Source organism: Pelodiscus sinensis, chromosome 1 (assembly GCF_052426305.1).
Source record: "Pelodiscus sinensis isolate ZL-2025 chromosome 1, ASM5242630v1, whole genome shotgun sequence".
Taxonomy (NCBI): Eukaryota; Metazoa; Chordata; order Testudines; family Trionychidae; genus Pelodiscus; species Pelodiscus sinensis.
In genome coordinates this window covers 78,195,009-78,212,519 of record NC_143052.1, presented here as the reverse complement: position 1 = coordinate 78,212,519, position 17,511 = coordinate 78,195,009, and positions in this window count along the sequence as shown.

Sequence of the window (17,511 nt, the reverse complement as noted above, 5' to 3'; positions counted from 1 at the left end):
GTAATGGGAAATGCTAAAAAGAGGGGTGTGGCCTAAACATTGTGTCTCAAAGAGATTTAGCTGCCTAATTGTGGGCTTATAGTGAGGCACTTAAATCTGGGAGTTCTCAGGCCCTGGAATTAGGGCTGATCAGGGTTTGGCACCTTTCTCACTGTCTCGGTGGAGGTGCTGCTACTTCTGTTGTGCCCAGTAGTTGGCATACCTCACTCTAGAGGTAGGGCAATGAAGTTCAAATCCCCACTCTGCCTAACTCACGGCAGGTACTATGGTCACTTTCTGGTATAATGAATATTTAAGTGATTCATACAAAAGAGAACAGCTTCTACAGGAATGTTGAGGGCACCATGCTTCAGATTATCCTGTAGTCTTAGCACTCACAGGTAAGTGGGAGACCTGTATTCAGCTCCCTTCTTCAAATCACTCCCAGGCAGTCTAGGGATAGTGTTGTTAAGTGCTAGCCTGTTGGTTATAAGGTGGGGGCACCTCCATCATATTTTGGGCATGGCTCAATCTGGAAAATGGTACCTGAGCATTCCTTCTGATCAAGCTCTGCATGTGATAGGCAAGGGAATAACTAGTCTGAGAATTCAGCAAGGGAGATAGGCACTGAGCAGCTCAAGTGTTGTGATTTAGGTATCTTTGTATATGCTCACTGCCAGAAAGGCAGGTACATGTAGGACATCAGAGGCCTACAGGGTTTTGTGGAGTTTGGGGGGAAATACATTTTGGATTTAGGCATAACAAGGACTCTTACCTTCCAATCCTAAAGTGGCGTGGGTGCAGGCACTGAGCAGTGAACTGTCAGCAGATTTGGACTGGATAAACACTCAAAAAGTGATTTCCAACAGTGCCTCTCCCTGACTTGTTTTTGGCAGCCTGCAAGTTCTTGCAACCAATACACCCCAAAAAGCCCTCACTGCTTTTCCTGTATCTCAAAAGGCTCCTCTGGTCTTCCATTTCTGCTCACAAACACTGCTCAGCTGAGAACCTCAACTTTTCCATAGCTAGGACCAGTCTTTATGAAGTTCAGAAGCAATACAGACTCTTTGCTACAATCAGTTTCTCTGTTCTGATTTTGTCAGCTTTAGAACTTTCCCACTATTTGCCTCTGACAGACAAATCAGAGCATTCGGTACTTGACCAGTGGCTTAAGCCTTTCAAATACTGGAAATCCAATGAAATGTGTCACAGATCACCAGAGGATGGGAAAGGAGAGGCTGTGCTGGAGGGACATCAGAAAGGGAAAGGCTACATGGTCTGATGGCAGAGAGGGGGACTTTGGGGATGTTGCAGAAGTTGTTGGAAAGAATGAGAGAGTTCCTGTTGGGGAGAAAATTGGCACACCTTCTCTAAAGCAAAATATTTAAAAAATTCAGGGGAAAAGCTGAAGAGTGGGTCTACCGTAGATAGATTTGATTAAAAACTGTTCAGCCATCCTTGGTGACAGGCATTCTGAGAGTGACATTAATCAGTTGACTGCTGCTGAATATATCAGTTACGCTTGATAAACATGCACCTGCTGTGCTGCTGAGTGTACCTGCTGTTTTTTGATCTTTCATTGATTTCAAAGTGATGGCATAGGAAAGGAGGCATAAAAGTGAATCATCTTACTATAGAGGTAACAGCAATCTAACAGATAGGACACTGGACTGATCCTCTACTGGTCTTTTGAGACTGCAGTAAGTTAAGTCACCCTTCTGCTCCTCAGTTCCCCCATCTGTAAAGAATGCTACAAATGTAAAGTGCTTATGACGGGGAGTGTATGTTATGCACTGGACAAGGGAAGTTTAACCCCAATGTATGGGTGGTGGAAATCTCTCCCCTCATCCTGTGCTGAGCATGCTCCATCTTCTGCCTCAGTATAAAAGGCCAGCTCATTTTATTTCGTCTGCAGGAGGGGTGGAGGGTCCAGCTGAAGAGCTGTCAGCCCTTGCCTGCAGGAGCCAGAGACCCTGAAAGTTGGACCAGTTATCTGTGGCCTATGGAGCCCCAGTTAATCACATATGCTGAGAAGTCCTGAGACCCTGATACCCCATACTCTGCAAGAACAACGAGAAGTCCGGTGGCACCTTATAGACGAACAGATTTATAAATATACTAACAGATTTATAAAACTGTTAGTCTATAAGTTGCCACCGGACTTGCCGTTGTTCTTGTAGATTCAGACTAACATGACTACCCCTCTGATACTTGTCTCCATACTTGTCTCTGATACACTGCAGGTTCTGGAAATGTGGTAGAAAGTAACCCAGGGCGGGTGAGCAAGTGCTATTTCCCACCTGTGGGGTTAGTATGTTTCAATGGGATTTCCTGATGATAGGGTGGTGAACCACTCCGCCACTGTTTCCAGGCCCTGATCAAGGCTCAGTGGGTCCAGGACCCCTACCTTGGCAGCCAACCCCCAGCCCCACTGGTGGTCTGCCCAGCTGCACTGCCCTGTGCCTGAGGACTGTTGTATTTACAGTGGCCACTAGGCTGCACTGCCCAGTGTTGGTGGGCTGTCATATTGACTCTGTCTGTTAGGCTGTGCTGCCCCAAATACAGGAATTGCTGTAATTTATTCTAGAAACTAGGCCACACTGCCTTGTATACAAGGACCACTGTAATTGACTCTAGCTGTTGGGCTGCACCACTTAGAAAGCAAGAACTGTGAAAATTAACTCGGACCTTTGGGCTGCACTTCTCTGCCCACAAAAGCTGACGTAACTGGGCTGTGCCAATTTAGCTTAACGACTATTCGGAAGAGTGTAACAGTAGTGTCATCACAATCCCACCACACCCCAAAGGAGGGTGGGGTGTGTATACCATGGGACAGTGCTATATGATAGGTAAGTATTATTAATAATATATCATAGCAATTACTTGATCTACTCAGGATTACATAGTTTCACTATACAAATAAATTAAGCATACAAAATCTGCAATCCTAACTAGTTTAGAGACACATTGGACTTTAGCTGCTAGTGGAATGAGTGGGTGGTGGGGCGCTATAGAGGGAATGCACAGAGTCAACTATCATACAGAACACTGCCCCCAGTGGTCACTCTGCAGTATAAATATCCTTCCTACCAGTCCCCTCCTTTTTCCATGTTATGAAAAAAAATCCTATTCCAGGCACATCCTGTTTTCTTGGCACCACCAAACCCTGACTTTGCTTAAGTTAAGGTAAGAGGAAGCTGTATAGCAAATTTGGTGGTCCTAGCTTTACCATTTAGAAGGAATTCTTGAACAAATGGACTCCCAGATAGATGGATGAACTCAAAGACAGACAGACAGATGCAGAAACTCTCTAAATATATATCTTCCCAGTTTGTTTGTCTGATATCTTTTTCCCCTCCCTCCCCATTCTTACTCTTTCTGTATGTCAGATCCATAATAACCCTGTATATATTTGTTCATTAAAGAGACATGCATTCCACCTAGTTGTGTTCATGCCCAGTGCACCAGATCCGGAGAAATTTGCTTTGCTAGATTTGTTGGCGTGGCACTTTCCTGTTTATATGAGGCAGTACCACTCCACCTTGCTCCCTCAGTTCCCTCTAAAAACTTTTGGATGGAGTTGGAACTCCATAGTTCTTCCACTTGGTTTTCTGTGAATTTTCTTTCTTGTGTATAGTTTTTTACATAGTAGTATCCTAGATAATGTTAGGAATGGTTAGGATACTTACTGCTCTGTGTGGTATTTTCATCAGATTTTAATGACTGCCTATTGTATGTGTGGTATGATTCTTAATAGTGATCATTACATGATGTGCTGGCTCTGTCTAGGAAAAGGCATTGCAGAGGAGCAGTGCTCTGTCTGTAAGTCATTCACCAAAGGAAACAAGATGCCAGATTTTAAGGAGCAACTTCTTGAGTAGACCATGACATGAGGCCTGTTTTGGTGATAAAGCCTTTTTCTGATCCATGGTTACTTTTACACATGGTCAATGAGGCCACTTCATTTTCCAGTGCTGCCATCTTCTCCAAGAAACAGGAATTGTTCATCTTCTTTTGGGGTGTCCAATAAAAATGACGAGGATCACGCCAGGGTTGATGAGGACTCTTTTTTCTTCTCTGAAAAAAATATGTACCAGACTACTTCTGACATTCAAAATGGATCAGGTCTGTCAAATCTTATACTGATACCACACTGAGACAACCAGGAGCCTGTACCTCTGTCTTCAGTTCCAAGTGTGGGATGTCTGGGTCTGGTACCAATAACATCAACACCCACACTGACTGTTTCCCCACCAGTGGCATACTAGGTAGCAGTAGATTTACACTGCTTATCTGTTCCAGTCTCTGCACTTGTTCAGGACTTTGTTGGAGCCACAATCTCCACTGTCTCATGTCATAGAGACACAGAATCTGTCCGCACATCAGTCTGCTCATCTCACACTGCAGACTATAGAGTTGGGTCAGTGCTATTTCTGCTTTGAAGACCTTCCTCAGCCCTGGAACACTTAGCACTGATATTTTCTTGTGATAGATCCTGCATTCTGCTTTGACCTTGGTACTGATGCTTTCTCTGGCACTGGGACAAACGTCATGTATTCAGTACCAGCTGATTCTCATTTTCACTTTCCTATTGGGCTATATATGAGTGTAACAATCTGCTAAGCCCACTGAGTCTAGCTCTATCATTGTCATCAAAAACACAAGGCTCCTTGGGATCCAGGTCTGAATCCCCTTCTAAGTTTTCATTGCCGGGTAGGTCCCCATCACCATTCTCAGAGAAGTGTTGGTACTGAGATCAACACTGTCTATTTAAGTGGATCCCCAGCGACCTCCCTGTAATTCTTGGGATGCTCCTTCTTCATCCCATTCCAGAGTGAAATCACTGGATCCATTGGTGGCTGCTGTTTGGGACTGTACGAGTTCAGGCACTTACCAGCACAGTGTTCTGCTGGTCTGTCTGGGAATTAGCTCTTCCAGCCTTGGAGGGGGAACTCTTCCTTCTCCTCTAAAAAGAATAAGGACCAACACCATACCCTTTGGCTAGTGTCTCACCCTTAGTTACATGTCTTCTTCTCCACCTTAGGCCCTGTGTCCCTCCTGGCCCATGGTGCCCCTTCCCATGAGGTAGTGATGTACAGCAGTGCCCCCACACTCTGAGGTCCTCCCAGAGAACCCGAATGCTCTATACCCATCTTGCCTCAGTGACCCATTGCCAGTCTTCATCTAGCCTCTGCCTTAGGGCAAACTTCAGTCTGAAATGGCCACTCATCATTGGCAAGCAATTGTGAACCTTCTGCCTTCTGCCCTAGCTGCCTCCTTGCAGCCCTAGTATCTCTTAGGACCCTGCATCAGGCCTGAATCCTGGGAGTTGGGTCAGGCCAGACCTCCTCAGATCTTCCTGCCTTTCTCCAGCACTGCTTTGTCTCAGGTACCCTCTATAGCCGACCCAAACAGGCAGATCCTTCCTGCTCCACAGTTGGAGCAAGAGTGTGTGAGCTCCTCTTCTCCAGGAGCACTTCTTATAGGTACTAGTCATGCCCTGATTTCCTGTCTCTATAACCCCTCTAGTGGTCTTTGACATTCACCATGTCCCTTCTCCTCACTCCGGGTATGTCTACACTACCCCGCTAGTTTGAACTAGCGGGGTAATGTAGGCATACCGCACTTGCTAATGAAGCCCGGGATTTGAATTTCCCGTGCTTCATTAGCATAAGCGGGGAGCCGCCATTTTTAAATCCCCGCTGCTTCGAACCCCGTGCTACACGGGGCTCGAACTAGGTAGTTCGGATTAGGTTCCTATTCCGAACTACTGTTACTCCTCGTGAACTACCGTTACTCCTCATGATGGTGAGGGGCTGAGTAGGGATGTTGCGAGCCGTTGGCAGGTGTGTGGGAGTCTTGCGGCAATTGGGTCTGGTGGGGAAGTGAGGAGGTAGGTGGATAGGTTTTGGACTCGCAGTAGGTGGGCAGCCAGCTGAGGAGGTACATGGGTAGGGTTGGGGGGCGGGGGTTCAGTTTTGCAGCAGGGTGAGGAGGTAAGCAGCAGGCAGATAGGCAAGGGGGTCTCAGTTTAGCAGCAGGTGAGTGGCAGAGTGAGGGGACAGACAGGGGAGTTTCAGTTTTGTGGTGGGTGGCAGGGTAAGGAGACAAGTGGTGAGCAGGTGGGGAGAGTGATGATCCGGGGCAGGGGGAGTGTCCCAGTGTGAGGAGACAAGCAGCAGCGGGGGGAAAGTCTGGTGGATGAGTGAGGATGTGAGTGGTGGGTGGGCAGAAGGAAAATGGGAGATGCAGTGAGCAGTGGTGGGGGCCATCTGGGGAGGAGTCAGGGCCTAGGGCAGAGTTGGGGTAGAGTGTGAGCAGGGCTGTGGGCAGAAGAGGAGGGACAGAGAGACAACCTCCCCTGTGGAAGCTTCCTCTGCTGCCCATGCCTCAGAGTCTATATTCTTTATGTTTGGTGCAAAGGAAATGAAGAGGGTTTGAGGTGAGGCAGCTTCACCTATTCAAAGGAGTATCGAAGGCCACAAATTTTGCTAGGCAAAATGCTCCAATTCCAGTGTTCTTGGTGCACATACTTCTCTGTGGAACACAGACAAAAACTCCAAGAACAACAGTTACAATACAGGAAAATAATGATTTTTGTCTATCCCTTACACTTATTTCTGTTTCTTTTCTCGCTGGCTTGACAGCTTGAAATGTAAAACATTCACAGTCCAAAAGATACAGATATATAACATTTTTATTTCATGTTTTTCAAATGTCATTGTCACTATGCAATCAACCACTGAGTAAAAATAAGGATGTAAACAACTTGTTTTTTCTAGCCCCTAGATCATTCTGTTTCTATGCACTGACACAAACATAATGATGATGGTGAAGAGGGGCCCACAACAGAGCTCAAGAAAGGATCCTTGTGAATCCTTCCATTGACTTCAATAGGTTTTGAATCGGACTGGGAGTGAAGTCATTAGCAATAAGTAAAACTGCAAAATCAATACAGCTGAGCAATGACATCTTGACATTTACCCTGAAAGAATCCATGTGATTGACATTTTTCCCCACACTAAAGAAAAGAAAGTAACAGCCATGAAATTGTTTCTAATTTCTACAGTATGAGTGGAAAGGAAAAAATGAGCACTAAAATATATCAGGCAGTGTTTCTGAGCTGAGATCAAGTTATTTAATTCTTTCACCCTCATGTATTTGATCTAGAAAAACATTTCTCAAGTTTGGATATGACTTTATATTGGATATGACTTTATATTTCAAACATTCCTGAAAGTATGATCCGAATGGGGGAAAGAGAAAGTTATTTAAGCCAGTAGTAGTTTTAGATACTCATCTTGCAATGGACTCCACATTAACATAACGGTTGGCCTGTCTGAATCTCATTACAGGAACTGGATTTTAGTGAAACCACAAATACAAAAAAAGTAGGTTTGATTCAGAACATAGAAGCCTGCTTTTCTTTTCATCTTTTGCTATTTAGCGTCAAGGTCAGTAGGGATATGTCTACACTGCAGTGCTATTTTGGGATACTTCCGGTATCAAAATAGCTATTCCATGTCTTTGAAACAAGTCCATTAGTTCAAAAAATAACAGGCTCGCTATTCTGATGTCCTTGTAAACCTCATTCCATGAGGATTAAGGGACATTTCGGAATAGTGATTTATTTTGAAATTAACTGGAAATAAGCTATGCAATTTGCATAGCTCAAATTGCGTAGCTTATTTTGAGCTAAGGGTGCAGTGTAGACACACTCTAGCAGCCCAACAATTGTTCTGCTAGAGCATCTTTAGAGAAACTTTATAGAATTTAACCAGAAATGTTTATTTTTCTGTGGGTTCTTAAAACCATCCTTAAATTTAACAGATATTTTATCCTGGCAATAGAATCTTACAGAATGGGAAAAAAGAATCAATCAAAAATAATACAAAAGCACTGTATCTATAGAAATCCTCCTATCCTTCTGTAGGATGTTAGAATAATTTCTCTATAGCTATAAGGGTTAATTGCAAAAGTACTGTTTCACAAGTATAATTTGCATTCTGAATACTGTTAGTTATTCCCTTGCTTACATTTTTCCTCTTTGGACATGGTTACTGTTTTTGTTTTAGGAATTTTTATAGAACTCAACAGTCTAATATTTGCATGTCTATTTTTTGGGGGGGAAATTTCTCCTCCTCTTAAGCTGTGATCTATAGAAAATTCTTCCTGTCATCCACATGGAACAGTAACTCATGCTGTAGAAAGGGTAGTGTCGAGAAGAACTGTACACGTGGACAATGTTGAATGTTTAGAAGAGAGAGAAATGTTTGGCTATGATTTTTCATAACGTTTCCCCACATTTATTTTAATTTGACAGTTTTGCTCTAACCCCTTTAAAACAGCAAAATGCAGGACAATGTAGCACTTTAAAGACTAACAAGATGGTTTATTAGATGATGAGCTTTCGTGGGCCAGACCCACTTCCTCAGATCAAATAGTGGAAGAAAGTAGTCACAACCATATATACCATATATTGGTATATATGGTTGTGACTACTTTCTTCCACTATTTGATCTGAGGAAGTGGGTCTGGCCCACGAAAGCTCATCATCTAATAAACCATCTTGTTAGTCTTTAAAGTGCTACATTGTCCTGCATTTTGCTTCAACTACCCCAGACTAACACGGTTACATTTCTATCACCCCTTTAGAACAGTGATGTCAAATACCCATCCAATGGCCAATATCTACCCGTGCTAATGTATTTGTGTAGTCTACATGTTATATGTAGATTCCGTACAATATAAGATTTCACTTTTAGTTCTCTGGAGCCACAGGTTGGCCACCCCTGATCTAAATCCTAGGAGTCACAGGGGTGATCTGTCAATTCAAAGTATCGTTCAGGGCAGACTTAGGGGGTAATGCCAGGGATAGCTCTGTTCAGTTTGGGGTGTCTAGCCCTATCAGAGTTCAAACATCTAAAAAGATGAAAAAGCTCACAATTATTTTCATATCCCTCTTCCAGCATTCAAAGAAATGGAACAAGGCCTTGTGTGCACACTCCTCCATGGGCGCAATAAGGCCATTAACCAATCATTTTTATTACTATGGTTAGGGCCCCACCAAATTCACAGTCATGAAAAGTGCATCATGTAGTGTGAAATATGGTCTGCCCCTGTGAAATCTGGTCTCATGTGTGATTTTATTCTATACTATATACATTTCGTAGGAGTAGACCAGTACTTCTCAAATTGGCAGTCCTGTTCCAAAAGGAATTGGGAGGGGGAAGGTCACCAGTTTATTTTACGGGGAGCCATGGAATTGCCATCCTTACTTCTGTGTTGCCTTCAGAGCTGGGTGCCCACAGAGCTGTAGGAGATGACTAGGGCCTAACTCTGCAAAAAGCATCTCTGAAGAAAGGCAACACTATACCATGCCATCCTTCCTTTTGCGCAGTTTCTGGCTGTAGCTCTGCCTTCAAAGCTGGGGCCCAGCCAGCAGCTGCTGCTCTCCAGGCAGTTCTGAAGGCTGTGTCACCACCAACAGTAATGCAGAAGTAAAGGTAGTCACACCACAATCCTACTATAGCTTTGCAACCTCTCCCCCTAGCTACCATTTGGGTTAGGACCTCTATAATTACAACAATGTGATATTTCAGATTTAAATAGCTGAAATAATGAAATGTATGATTTTTAAACCCGATGATTGTGAAACTGGTAGGAACCGCGATGGCCCATTTGATTGTGATACTATTTATCAATGAGTGGGGAGGAAGGGGCAGCGACAACCATAAGATTTATGGGCAGGGCTTGACGAATGGTGGTGAAAACCACTTGCCAGCCCCGTACTGCGCATGTGCAAGAGCTGCATCACACGTGTGCGCGCCGTGGATGAACGGGGCACGTGGCTGAAATCTACTCTCCACGGGAGAGTAGATTGTATTGTCTGTCGAGCCCCGTTTATGGGGTAGTACGCAGTACTTTTAAACTGGTGCCCCTATGCTCAGCAACAGCCTCAGTGTGTGAGGGGGAAATGACAATTTTTAGATGTGATTTTATGATCTTCAGTAACACACTAATGAAATAGTTTAAAGCAAATTTTAAATTAAGGTCCTCTAGACTAACACAGTAAATTCAGAAACAGTCAGTATGTGCCTAGAGTTGGCAAATCTTTATTAAATGACTTGATTACCACTAGAGTGGCTCTTTCACAAGTTTCTATGTTCTGCTAATAGCTCTGGCAGGCTTTTTCAGTTTTAAGTTAACTAGATTCTCTCTGGAGGAAGCAGAGCCACAGAACAGGGATTGAAAGAGGCAGGTGCATGGACATTAAGAGCCAAGGGTGCCCCAAATTTTCTGGTGCTCTACACATCTGTGCATTCTGCATGTGAGTGAGGTTAGCCCTGGGAAAGGGGAAGGGCAATTCCCATGTTTGTGTTCACAAATTCAGAGCAAACATGTTCAAAGCTACCAAACAAAGCAGATATTACAGGTAAGTTTAATGCACACTGCAATTTACAAACATTTCATAGAGTCCAAACACTAAATACATCTTATATGACTAATACCTATTTTTAGCAAAATAAGCATGTAGGTGTATCAGTCTGGTCTTCAGCTAGAAGATTGTCAGTTCTTAGCTAATGCCTGCAGCCTCAGCAAGAACTGGCAAACTGGCATCTGGCCTGCCAATGTCAAAGGCCCCTTTGAAGCTCTTCAGAGAATCCTATTTAGGACTTGACGACAAAGTGATTTGAAAACCTTCCCTGCTAAAAAATTATGGCAGGTTCCCACTCAGATTAGATGTTGGTTCAATGACAGCGACAGGGAAGCCCACATCCACAACCAGATCAGGAAGCTCACATCCACAAAGGCACTTAAGCAACTAAGCTCTGGAGCTAATGACTTAAATCCCAATTTTAGGTGCCAGTGTGATCCACAGAACTCTTTTGGGTAAGCCTACTGGCACCTAAACTCACATGGGGTATGTCTACACTACAAAGTTAGTTCGAACTAACAGACGTTAGTTCGAACTAACTTTCATAGGCGCTACACTAGTGCTCCGTTAGTTTGAATTTAATTCGAACTAACGGAGCGCTTAGTTCGAACTAGGTAAACCTCATTCCACGAGGATTAAGCCTAGTTCGAACTTACTAGTTCGAATTAAGGTGTGTGTAGCCCCTTAATTCAAACTAATGGGAGGCTAGCCCTTCCCAGCTTTCCCTGGTGGCCACTCTGGGCAACACCAGGGAAACTCTACTGCCCCCTTAAAGGGGCACGGGCTGGCTACGGGGTTTGTGCCAGTTGCAAGGCTGCCAGCACCCGTGCCAGCACACCCAGCAGCTGACACCCCATGAGCCAGCCACCCGATGCCACCCAGCCCTCCCCCTCTTCCCGGGACCAGCCTGGCGGCTCCCAGCAGCCTGCCCGGGGCCACAAGAGGCGGGCGCCCGCGTGGTCTAGTGCAGAGATCGTGGACCTCATCGAGGTTTGGGGGGAAGCCTCCAATGTCCATGATCTCTGCACTAGCCACAGGAACGCGGCAGTGTACGGCCGCATGGCTGCCAGCCTGGCCGCCAGGGGCCACCAGCATAGCCGGGAGCAGGTGCGCTGGAAAATTAAGGACTTGCGGCAGTCCTACTCCCAGGCCTGCCTGCCAGGGGCTGACCCGGAGGTGTGCCCCCACTTCCAGGCTCTGGACCGCATACTGGGGGCTCATGCCATCCCAGCCCCCCGGGAGGTGATAGACCCTGGGGCAGAGGGACCGCTCCCAGACACAGAGGAGGAGGAGCAGGGCTCCAAGAGCCAGGAGCCTGCCAGCAGCCTGCCCAGGACGCAGGACACCCGAGGCACCCCACAGAGCCGCTCGCCTGTGTCGTCCGAGGCCGGGGAGGCATCCACCTGTGAGTACCATCATGCTCCCCTTATGTGTATGGGGGGCTGGGGCGAGAGGGAGCCCAGGGACCATGCACCTGGGCCTTGCCCACCACGGAGCAGCAGCTGGGGATCCTGCAGGGGCCCTGGCCTTGCAGAGGGGGGCTGGGTTTCACACACCTGGACCCCTGGGGTAATTGATCGCTGTTCTTGTTTCACCACAGCCGCAGCACCTGGGACTGCAAGGTGCACCACCCCGCCTGCAGCAGCCACCCATGCCCGGACCAGCAGGAGAGCCAGGAACCAAGAGGACTACCAGAGGCGGCACCTCCGGTTCCTGGAGCACCAGCTCCGCATCCAGGACCACTGGGTCCAGGAGGACGTGAGGCTGCGCCGGAGGAGCTTGGAGGCACTGGAGGAGCAGGGCCGTGCCCTGTGAGGCCACCTCCAGAGCCTGCTCGACTGCTTCCCAATTCCTCCTGCTCCAGCTCCTGCTTCCCCTGCTCCCCCTTCTGCTCCCCCTGCTCCTGCTCCTGCTTCCTCCACACACCCCCGTCCCTCCTGCCCCACCCTCCACAACCATTCCCCACCAACGCCCCCAGACCCGCAGTGTTGCGAGACAGGAGAGGCAGCCGGACCCCCACCCCTGAGCTTTCCTTTCCCTTCCTCCCTTCCCTCCCCTTCCAGCTCCCTCATCCCAGGTTTCCCCCTCCCCTCTACCACCCTCATTCCTCTCTCCCCCCACCCCAGTTATGTTAAATAAAAAGACGTTTTTGTTTGAAAAACAGGTGTCTTTATTTGACAGTAGGTAGGGAGGGGAAAGGGGAAGTGGGGTAGGGTGGAAGAAGGCCCCAGTGGGGCATGCAAGGGAGAAGTCAGTCCTCCTCCTCCACCTGGAAGCTCTCCCGCAGGGCTTCCCGGATCCGGACGGCCCCCCGCTGGTCTTCCCGACAGCGGCGGTGCGGGGCTGACCGTAGTGGCCAGCCATGCGGTCAGCCTCAGCCATCCAGGCTGGCAGGAAAGCCTCCCCCTTTCTCTCACATAAATTGTGGAGCACACAACATGCTGCCACCACGGGAGGGATGTTGTGCTCGGCCAGGTCCAGATGGGTGAAGAGGCATCGAAAATGGGCTTTCAGTCGCCCGAAGGCCCCCTCCACCACGATGCGGGAGGGATTGAGGTGCCCCGTGTAGGGCTTCATAAGCCACGGCTGCAGTGGGTAGGCGGCATCCCCCACCAGGCACACGGGCATGTCCACGTCCCCGACCCTGATGTGGCGGTCGGCGAAGAAGGTCCCGTCCTGCAGCTGCTGGCACACGGAGGAGTTGCGGTACACCCGGGCGTCGTGTGCTTTGCCGGACCAGCCCACATTAATGTCCGTGAACAGTCCCCGGTGGTCACACACGGCCTGCAGGAGGATGGAGAAGTACCCCTTGCAGTTCACGTAACGGGACGCCTGGTGTTCCGGGGCATGGATGGGGATGTGCATCCCGTCGATGGCCCCCCCGCAGTTGGGGAAGCCGAGGGCACCGAATCCCCGGATGGCGGCCTCCGGGTCGGCGAGGCGGACCACCCTGCGGAGCAGCACCCGGTTGATGGCCTTGACCACGTGCGGAGAGAGACACAGCAAAGCACCAATCAGTGGGGCACCCGGGTGGCTGGGAGCATTCGTGCCCTGTCAGTGCCCCACGCCCCACTCCCAGAAGCAACCCCCCTGGTGGCATGTAGTACGGCCGGGACAGACCGACCCCTCTGGTGCGGGGTGCTTTCGCTTCCTCCCGCCCCCCCCTTTGTCTCTGGGGTGGCCCATCCCCTCCTTGCAGACCTCCTCCCCCCTGGCGCAGTGGCCAACGAGTGCCATACCTGCATGAGCACCACTCCGACGGTGGATCTCCCCATGCCGAACTGGTTCCCGACGTATTGGTAGCTGTCAGGCGTGGAGAGCTTCCAGAGGGCGATGGCCACCCGCTTCTGGAGGGGGATGGCGGGCCTCATGTGAGTGTCCCTTCTGCGCAGAGCAGGGGCGAGCCACTCGCAGATCTCCAGGAAGGTGTCCCTCCTCATCCTGAAGTTCTGGGTCCACTGTCAGTATTCCCAGCGCTCCAGGACGATGCGGTCCCACCAGTCGCTGCTGGTGTCCAGACGCCAGATGCGGCGGGGTACGCTGGTGACGGGGTGCCGCCGCGGCTCCTCCACGGCCCCCAGGGCGGCCAGGTGGAGAGGCAGGGGGCTGATGTGCACCAGATGGTGTCAGGAAGCCTCGAGCCATTGCTGGCAGGTTTGCAGCAGCAAGTCCAGAAAGTGCACCAGAAGGTGCAGGGCGAGCTCTGGCTCCATGTTGCCACCTGCGGCGGCATCCCCGAAGGGAAGCACCGACACAGACGGGCACAGAGACCAACGCTTTGCTGTCCCTCAGCGAGGTGGGCAAGCAAGCAGGAAAAGCGGAGTACTGGCTGTCCAGGGGGAGTCCCTTTAAGCACGAGCCTCTGATAGCCTCAGACAGCAGCCACACAACGCAACTACTGACGTGATGCCCTGCCGGAACCGGTTTCAGCTGCCCTTAAATGCACCCCTGCGTCCAATCAGTGTGGACGCGCTAGTTCGAATTAGCAAAACGCTAATTTGAACTAGTTTTTAGTTCTAGATGCGTTAGTTCGAATTAGCTTAGTTCGAATTAACCAATTCGAACTAAGTTAGTTCGAATTAGCGCTGTAGTGTAGACATACCCTTGGCGGCTACATTTTCAGGGTAAACATTTTTTGGGAGACTAAGTTTCCACCTCTGGGCATGCACACATGGGTGCCTGGAAATATCTCTCATGCCTAAGCCTCAGTGTGAGCCAAGGATCAAGAGAAAATATGCAGAGAACTTACCTATCTGACCCAGAGGTCTGGTAGACATGCTCCGAGGTTGCTAACTTCATTAGATCCCATTCAAAATCTCTATGGTGCCACCCACCTCATAACTGTAAGCCAGTTGTATGAAGACTAACTTGGAATGTGGGATAGACAGGTTCAATTCTCCCCTCTCCATATGGACAAGGATCTTCTACCTCTCAAGAGAGTGCTTTAAGCACTGGGCAATGGGATATGCTGATGTGGTTCTCTCCTGTGGATGTTGTTCTGCTGTTTATAAATGATTAAAGAGTGATTGGGCCACAGTAAGAATGCCTCTGTAACCCATTATTTAGGTCATCCATCTGGAAGAGGGAGACAGGATTCAGTCTTCCTGGTCCAGTGACTCCATAATTATTGATACACGGTGGGACAATATAAACAGAAAAAAGTGAAAGACCCTCCACATTAGATTATCCCTGTTCAAATTGAATCTGGACCAAACACATCCCATCTGGGAACCCTGATCACTGAGTTAGAAACTATAAAGTGATGTGCAGCACCAATGTCTCCCTTTTCAGCTATTTTGTGTGGAGAGAGGCATGCAACTAACTCTCTCCCACAAGAAACCACCTAAGTACCTAAGGGTATGTCTACACTACCACCCTAGTTCGAACTAGGGTGGTTACTGTAGGCAATCAAAATTGCAAATGAAGCCCGGGATTTAAATATCCCAGGCTTCATTTGCATCTTGCTGGGAGCCGCCATTTTTAAAGCCCCGGTAGTTTGGACTCCGTGCCCGCGGCTACACGTGGCACGGAGTAGGTAGTTCGGAGTAGGCTCTCTAATCCGAACTACCGGTACTCCTCGTGGAACCCTACTCCTACATACCCTAAGCTACCTGTCTCCAGAAGTGGGATTCCTGGTGTGGATTGCAAAAGGTGCTTCCCGACAGGCCAGACTCTGTGAGAAGGAAGGAGCTCAGGAGATCCCTCTCATCAGCTTCTCCCATTGACAATCTTAGGCAGCTTTTGATAGAAATGTAGCCATGTTAGTCTACATTTCAACCAGAAAGAACATTGTCTCAACGACTTAATTACCTGCATCCTGCTTCAAAAGCCTTTTAAAACTGCACTTGAAAGGGAATCCTCTGAACTGTTATTCATGCTAAAATTCGACACTTTACACCGGGGTCTTAACAAAGACTCTAGTTATCTTACCCATTACAAAGATAGCTTCTCCAATTATCACCTCTAATATCATTAGCTCACAGACATTTACCTTCCTTCCCCCCCCGTATCCCCCTTCTGTTCTGAAATGTGATTTGTCCTTTTCATATGTGTTCATTTTTTTAATTGTATCCTTTGGTATATATGGTTGTGACTATTTTCTTCCACTATTTGATCTGAGGAAGTGGGTCTGGCCCACGAAAGGTCATCATCTAATAAACCATCTTGTTAGTCTTTAAAGTGCTACATAGTCCTGTATTTTGTTTAGGCAGCTTTTGTATCTCAGTATTGTTCTCTCTCCATTCATTATATAGGGAATCTTGATTTGTAGACTGCAGTGTTGTCACAATGATTTCTGGGTGCCAAAAAGTTAGACTTTGTTCCACCTACATCTCTCCTGTGATCTGGGGCATAAAGGTTTGGATATAAAAGACCACTATTTCCTTTATTTCTTGTGTCTCTTCTGGGCTTGCCACTCTTACACCAAGGTACAAGTATGGCACAGTACAAATAGAAGGATCTTTTGTTGTTTCGGCCCCTCCTCCAGAGCTCCTCTATGCTATTAATTTATGAAAACATAGTACTATTATATTGTTTTATTTTTGAGAATTAAAAAAAATACTACCTAGAGGCTGAATCTCTGAATTTCTCTGGACAATATTTATACTACAGGTTGAACCTCCCAAATCCAGGACTCTCTGGTCTGGCAACAGCTAAGGTCTGGATTTTACTGGACCAAAGAGCCTGGAGGCCGAGATTGGGAGCCAGCCAAAAGAAAGTGGGGTGGGGGGCGAGGGACTGGGCTAGTAGTCACTGTGCTAAGGAACCTTGACATCAGTGGGGGCAGACGGATGGGGATCCCAAGCTGTAGCGGGGCCAGGTGGTGGATGGGGAGTTCGGCCCTGACAGGGGAATCCCTGGTGGCAGGAGGGTGGACTAGCAGCCCCAGATGAGGAGCCCTGGGAAATGCCCTGTCAGCAGTGGGGTGGGCAGTGGCTGTGTGGGGATGGCGGCAGCAGGGCAGCCTGGCAGGGGACCCCCTGGGAATGCTCAGCAGCAGTGGGCAGGCAGCAGAGTGGAGTCCTGGCTGGACAGTGTTAATGGGGCAACAGCAGTGTGGGGAGCCCTAAGGACAGGAGTATTGTTCTCCCCTGACCCAGTAAACTCCCTGGTGTGAGACTGCACAGATCCTGAGGGTGCCAGACCAGGGAGGTCCAAACTGTAGCTGATGTGGCGGCTAATTTCCACTTGCCCTAGCTGGTTGACTGACATAACTTTTCAGGGTCTCCTGACATGAATATTATAAACAGTTATAGAACACTAATTACATAGAATTTAGGAATAGAATGGACATAACAGATCTTCTACTCCAAGGGCAGGAGTGTTCTTTGCCATGTTTTTTTGATTGCTGCATGAATTCTAGTTCTAATGTCTATATAGTGAATTTTTGTCACTAAATCACTTCTCATTATGGCTGAAATGACAAATCACTGTATCATTAGTCAAGTGAAAAGCGAATATGTTAAATAACTGTACTGTTAGTCTGTTAATAACTGATTATGTGCTCTATTTAACACTAATTGCTGGTATATTGGTAACTTGTATAATTAATAAGAGGTGATTCTTTCAGAAATGGATTTTCCTATCCCTAATCT